Below are 7,656 nucleotides of genomic sequence, written 5' to 3' on the forward strand. Positions count from 1 at the left end.
ATTGGATACAATTTGGAACTTGGTTGAAGTAAATCCGTGAAGGCCAAGTTGGTCAAAATAGACTTTAAATCTCCCTTTTTTAAAGTATCACTGACCAAGGACCAAAACCACTGATTCAATAATAACCTGCCAAGGATTCTCATTGTAATTACAGTTTTTAACCACAAGAGCCCTCAAATATTACAGCAGTCTACTTTACAATAATAAAACTAATACAAGACATTTGCAAGAAAAAGCAAGGGCCATCTTGAGGAGCTCTTGTGGTAAGTTAATTATTTTTTTTCAGATCTAATTTTTCTGTAAAGCATTTTCAATATGTGGGATCTGTTTTGCAGGTATATACAAAAGCCATTATTAAAATATTCGGTTTTTTTCATTAATTGCGTACATATTTCTCTACATAGGATGCCTAATAGTAAGAATTGGAGGAGGGCTGTAGCTTTTGACGTTGAAAATCAATTTTACATTTTCAAAGAATTGTATTAGAAGCTGCAACAGCAAGCATTTCGAATCTTGTAAAAGTCATGCATGTCAATTTCCTATACCTACGACCAACTGATTCATTAAGTGTACCCACAAGAGATAACGGGTGAGTATAACAAATAAACACATGATTAAATAGAGGATTGCTAATAACATTTTGTGACCCGTAGTCTTTACAATATACATTTAATTTCACTGTTTAACAGACCCACACGTCTGTCTGTCTGTCTGTTACACTCTTGAATGGTGAGCACAGTAACTTCCTTGATTGTGTATCACTCTTCACTGTACTTTTTGTTTTTATTATTCAATCCTAGCCTATACGTTTGAGTAATCTTTCACTTACTGTGCACTTATTATTACCCGTTTATGAGGATGTATGTGCCTACACTGGTTTGTATATGAGGTAATAGCTGCAGATACCAGAATACATGATTCTAGATGTGATGAGGTCACCCCAGAATTGAGAATGGAATGCAGAGAAAAGACTGCAAACTAATTGGCACTTGGCATTGTGCTAATGCAATGGGAAATTATAATGTTCGATTTGGGTAATTGCAATATGAAATACTTGAAAAACAATTATTTAAGAATCCTTCAGTTGTATATTGTACAGAGGCACCTTTATTCAGACAGTTAGCCTTTTTATTAATGTTAGTGTTCCTATAGTTCAATTTCTTTTTTTAAAAGAACTGTAGATCTTTAACTGTGGTAAGGGTCTGAATATCTTTTGGTGCCACTTTTGTTTAATGTTGCATTGGGTCCAGATCGTTGTATGGCATTAAATGGTGTATTTTGTCATCAAACTCGCTAAGTAGGAGCAGTCTAATACTCCAGCTATCTTTACTTGTATCATTGCTAGTCTTAGAATCTGCTGAATTTATCTGTTTATTTAGTCATATGTGTTTTTAATATTGTGTTTAATAAAGTCACCAGCTTAGCAAGCTGAATTTCTGTAATAATGCCAGTAAAAAAAAAAAAAAAGAAAGAAAGAAAACGCACCCCCTAGTGGTCATTTTTATACCAGCCTCATTGCAGAAATCCCGCTTGTTCAGACTTGGTGTGACTTTATTACACATGTCAAATACCCATGAGTGCAGGAAAGGTAATTAATGATTATTAGCAACACTCAAATGGTTAATCAAATGATTCACAATTAAACATTATGCAAATTCAGAGGGTATAATGTATTAATTTAGCTAGGCAATAATATTCACTAGTAATTACTAGGCTACTGTTAGATATACGTATTTGTACTTGGTTATAAAGCGTGACAAAAAAAAGTGTTCACAGTGTTTATAATGCAATATGCAAACACTGTTTCAATGTTTAATTTGAAGTTTCTCTGCCAATATTTTTAAATCAAATTTCTTATTAGCATTATCACTTTACTGTTTTTTACGCTTGCAAGTACAACGCTGCAGATACACACACAATCACAAAAATATGCAACTGTTTCTTCAACGTATCGAACCACTTCCTGAGGTCACATGACCTGATTGCCGCTGGACCATTGGAGTGCTTTGATATCAGGAAGCAGCCGCAACTTTTAATTCTACTGCGTTGTTGAAACAGCGGCATATTCCAAATTGAAGTATACAACAAAGAAAGACCCGTCACAGTATTGCTGATACGAACATGGATTGTAAAACCTTAGCTAGCCTTCCTTTAAGATTTTATTTAAACCACCAAAACCGACTTTTAAATAAATAGACTCACAAATTAAAGCTGGCGTTTCCCATTAACTACTGTCAATGATGATGCCATCTAGTGACAGTAGAGGGAAGTACATTTGATAACTTTGTGTATTTGTTCCAACTAATGTTTTAATTGTTACACCGAGCCTATACAGTTGCCCCTATCTGATTTATTAGATGACTTGGTACGGTTATGGAACTGGTCAGATACGTGGAGGTGTAGTTTATTACACTGCTTCAGGAGCTTCACAGAGACCCAACATATCCAATACAGGCATATTTCATAACAGCACAATCACACAGCGAAACCTGTCAAATATTTCATGGAATCACAGGGTATATTCTGTTGGGAGCCCTCAATATTTTTGAAACATGGAACTTTAACAAATGTTTTGAGGAATGTTTTTTTTTTCTAAAAAATCAAAGTTCTCATTTTGATGAATTAAATCGTTTGCAGTTAATTGAACCTCTTTTCAACTATTTTAGAGAAGTTTATTCTCATTTTAAAGTATTATTTGTCCTCAGATTTATATATATATATATATATATATATATATATATATATATATATATATATATATATATATATATTAAACATTCCTTAAAACAGTCTGTAAAGTTTAGTGAATATGGTTGATGATGTCATAAATGAGCAAGGGGCATTTCTACATGCCTTTTGTATTTCCAAAAATGTTACTTTGACTACTGTATTGCTGGTGCCAAAAAGTACTGTATTAAAACAAAACGTACTTAAGAAGCACCAGTATGTGTTGTTTTTAAGACTCCCATAAAAGCATTTGTGTTTTTGGAACTTGTTTATTTTTAATATATAATGCTGTTTTGAAACTTTTGCTGGGATCTATTTTTATACCTTGATGGCATGAGTTGTTGTTTTTTTTTTACTGTTAAGGTTTTCGTAAATTTTTTGCAAAGTACGTGTGACATTGCCAGGTTTTCTTATCCCTGTGAAGTCACATTACAAAAAGGGTTTGTTTATAAATGTATTTATGAATTAATTTTAAATATCGATTGTTTGTTTTGTTTCTTTGGATGGTGTATCGGTTTATTTTGCACAGGAGATTTTAAAGCAACAATATCCCTTTCGATTATCATACAGACCATTGGTTTGTATTTAATCAAACAATGCAGCTGTGTGCAGTGTTACTAATTCAAATGTTGGTACAGACACAGAACAGCCATAGACAACACAATGTGGAGAATTGGGGCGCTGTTAAAGCACACATCTGCATGTTACATGTTTAATAAAAGCTCTGTTTGAGGCTGTAATAGCCATGTGAACTGCGCTTCAACAGCACCCCCTATAGGCAGGCTTTGTACTGCGTCACTGCATTCCCCATTGCTCGTTCTGTGCCAATACAAAGTCAGCACTATCAATCAACACACAAACAAGGGACTGGGCAGATGGTATGATGATAATGAGAAGTAAAACATTTTTTTTAAAAGCCTAGGTTAAGATGTGTTGTAAAGTGTCTTACTATAGAAGGATATTTGGTGTATTTAGGCACTGGCATCAATTTGTACAATACTTGTCACCTGCACGTTTTCCTCACAGGATAGTTCAATACTTTATTATGTTAATGGAGACCTTCAAGAGGGATACCGCAACTTTAAAATCCTCTTCGTGTTTGTATTTTATTTTTTGTAACACCAGGACACTATAGAATTTATCAAGACGACCAGTACAACGCACTTTACAGAAAAAAAGGACGGGCTATTTATTGCACTGTAAGTGTCGAATGTATTTCTTTGCTGAAAATAATTTATTTTTTATTACTGTAAATAGTACAAAACAAAAGGATTTGGCAGATAAAAAGTCCTAATAAAAAAAAGAAATATTAATCATTAGTGTGGGCTGTTTTTTTCACACTGTGTTTTATTTTTTAAGAAATGCTTTGCAAATAAATAAATCAAGAAACTCAAAGGGATTAGGCGGCTTAAAAATAACTAGGATGAAACGAGACGAATGGAATTGCATGTCTGACAGTGGAAGGATCTTGTGGTAGAGAAACCAGGCAGCGTGGGAGGCAATTAAAAAGGAAAGCTTGTTTTTATTGTCAGCAGTGTAAACATCAAGCATGGTTATAATGGATAAGGCGCTGGGGAGACAGCACATTGCAACTGTGGAGAGAGTCAAGCATAGAGCAACCTGACTATTTCCAAGGCTAAAAGTTATGAAGAGAGGGTGAAGGAACAAGGAGGGTTAGCAAAGACTTGATTAGACTTTAAAAAGCCTCAGTGTTGTCAAGGTTAACCCAAGCCAATACCTGAATGGAGACCGGAGGATACAGCTGGACAGTGAGTAGAGACTCATATAAGACAGAGGGGAGGCTCTTGTTTACAGAGTGGTTAATGTATGGAATGGATTACCAAGCCGCATTGGGTTCTGGGAAGAATCTCTAGGGTGCGAGCGAGCATTGTTGAACCTTTACTTATGCTCTTAGGTTTCTATGTGAAGCGCACTTCTTATAGAGCGATTCTGCCAGCGCTGAGGGCGCACATGAAGAGCGCAGCTACGTTCCTTTTCATGTGGACATGCTTTATACGTGGCCTCAGGCTGTTTTACTAGTACATAGGCACACTATCCGCTAATTGCTTGCTTACTAAATGTGTTGGTATCCCTAAACATATAATCCTCTCAGGGGTGCAAATATGGCGCTATGACGCTAGATTCTAACACCAGGTTACCTCATATAGCGCCAGCAACATTTCATTCTGGCGCCAGTACAGATAAAAAAAAAAGATTCCTTAGCAACCATAGATCATTGGGTCTGGACTATTCACATGACACCCCCACTCAAAACTAATTGAAGAGCAGGAGGAGGGGCTTGATTAGAGCAGGGTTTGATAATTCAGCACCTCTCTGGTCCTAAACTTTCAACAGTTTAGCACCAATTTTCAAAACGATTTGCATCTCTGTCTCTCCTCCGAATACATGGAAAGGGTAACAATGAGAAATCCGTTTCCTACAAGCACAGTGGTACCCCTACTTTTTATGTACTTGTAGCACATAAGAACATAAGAACATAAGAAAGTTTACAAACGAGAGAAGGCCATTCAGCCCATCTTGCTCGTTTGGTTGTTAGTAGCTTATTGATCCCAGAATCTCATCAAGCAGCTTCTTGAAGGATCCCAGGGTGTCAGCTTCAACAACATTACTGGGGAGTTGGTTCCAGACCCTCACAATTCTCTGTGTAAAAAAATGCCTCCTATTTTCTGTTCTGAATGCCCCTTTATCTAATCTCCATTTATGACCCCTGGTCCTTTTTTCAAGTCAAAGAAGTCCCCCGGGTTGACATTGTCTATACCTTTTAGGATTTTGAATGTTTGAATCAGATCGCCGCTTAGTCTTCTTTGTTCAAGACTGAATAGATTCAATTCTTGTAGCCTGTCTGCATACGACATGCCTTTTAAACCTGGGATAATTCTGGTTGCTCTTCTTTGCACTCTTTCTAGAGCAGCAATATCCTTTTTGTAACGTGGGGCGTCATCTTTGCCGGTGTGAAAAACAAATAAACAGCAAGCCAATCTGTGTGAAAATGTGAAGATTATTACATCATTAAAACAGAGAGGTATCCCTGTAAAATTTCTTCTGATTTAAATGGGTTGCATTCAATCACAGAATTCTAGAAATTACATCTTGGGATCATTGCTGCCATCTACAGGTGAACGGTTGACATGGCACCTGACACTCTCCCTCCCACAGTGACTCAGCACTAAGATCTGCTTCTTTGCTCCTGTGGAAGGCAGATTTACTTCTTGGTGTCATCTTAAAGAAATAAATATAATGATGGGTTCTAAAGCCTCGGATGTACTCCTCCACAAAGCAGACAAACTCTTCAAATGAGTCAAAAGGATTAGTGTGCAATATGTCTCGATGTCAGTCATTCATTGTGTAGGATTTTATTAAAAAACTGGCTATGGTATCAGCGAAGCACAGGAATAAAGCCTGTTTATTAAAGATGAGTCACCTTTCCAAATATCAGAATCAAATCTGTTTAAATGATATTCAACCGCTGTATGAGTAACTTGAGACCTGCTTTAATGTGCTGAACAGGAGACAAAAGTGATGTGATTTTACACTGCTTTAAAAGCCATTTCAAATAACAGTCCCGTTTCAATGTTAGTACCTGAATCGACTTCCAGCAAAGAATAGTTGTGCTCCAGCCTGCTGGTTTAACACAGGTCATGCTGCTTCACAAGACTTGCTAACCAGTGATGGTCAATGAGTGTGTCACTATAAGTCTTCCCCCCTGCAACTGTGAGTTAATAAATGCTAAGCAGCCATTAACAGTTTCCATGGTGACACATATCGGAGCTGCACAGCCCTAGTTCAGTAGTTTTCCAGTGGTTGAAATAATGACAATGAGCTGAAACAACATTAGACAACGACGGAGAACACTCATAATAGAGAACTGAACAGGACAGAAACGAAATATAGAATGGAGGTGGCCAGCGTTACTTTAATGTGAAGGACTTGGGTCTGATTGATTGACAGATGCTTCACTTTTGTGGCGTCAGATTTTAAAGCGTTTGCTAAAAAATAAGAATCAAATCCTAAAAAACGAATGTTTATGACAAATTAGAAAACTGTTTCAAAAAGCCTTAAATAGTTTGTTTTTAAAGATTTTTAAAAAATAATTCTGTTTCTTGTTTCCCTTATAAAAATGTCCCATAGTAAAAGCATACCGAAGTGTAATAAAGCATTGTGAAAGCATGGTTAAGCATTGCAAACCATGGTAACCTATTATTATTATTATTTATTTCTTAGCAGACGCCCTTACCCAGGGCGACTTACAGTTGTATACAAAAAATACATATCAACCTATGGTAAATGCTTAGTATACCATGGGAAAAGCATTGCAGAAATACTGTGGTAAACTTCTGTGCTACCAGGCTGCGAGTGGCTAGTTAGTCCAAGAACTAGCCAAGAACGTGCGCCAGTCTTGGGGCTCACAATTGCAGAAACACATTTTGGGGGTAAAATAAAACATGACCATGGGGTTAAATCAATGCTGGGGTATCTCTAGCAGTATGTGACAAAGTTCGTATTATTGCAACAGATAAGGAAATATATTGAATACTCTGAAATATTGTTATAGGTGGGATGATTACAGTATATACCGGTCCATCAGAAGGGCATTCCGAGTGCAGTGTTGCTGCTGGTGAGCACACACGGCAAGGGGATGGAAAACACATACTGTGCATTAAGTGGTTTAAAGGCATACTGTCTACATTTTCTTAATATTGAATTTCTTACCCTGTTGTGTGAGTTCTCTAGCATTCTTTACTGCTGTTTCTGCTTAGATCTTTATTCCAGGGGTGTGAACTAATATCAACCACAGGGGCTGCTTCTGAAAAGACTCCTCAAAGCTGAATTTCTCAAGTGAGGTGGTTTTAGAAATGACGACTAGCGCCGTGCAACTGTGAGTTAGGAAAAAGTATCTCACAAATAATA

General features: G+C 36.7%; 1 protein-coding gene across 1 annotated transcript in view; it reads left to right on the forward strand.

The window, feature by feature from the left end:
* The window catches only part of LOC117430911 (G-protein coupled receptor 12-like), a 6,978-nt gene extending 4,240 nt beyond the window's left edge, over window positions 1-2,738 (forward strand). The window contains exon 2 of the mRNA XM_034051500.3: window positions 1-2,738. This exon is cut by the window's left edge and continues 3,199 nt beyond it. The gene's annotated coding sequence lies outside the window, so the exon portion shown is untranslated.
* The last annotated feature ends 4,918 nt before the right edge of the window (window positions 2,739-7,656 follow it).

This window comes from Acipenser ruthenus, chromosome 26 (assembly GCF_902713425.1).
Source record: "Acipenser ruthenus chromosome 26, fAciRut3.2 maternal haplotype, whole genome shotgun sequence".
NCBI classification, from domain to species: domain Eukaryota; kingdom Metazoa; phylum Chordata; class Actinopteri; order Acipenseriformes; family Acipenseridae; genus Acipenser; species Acipenser ruthenus.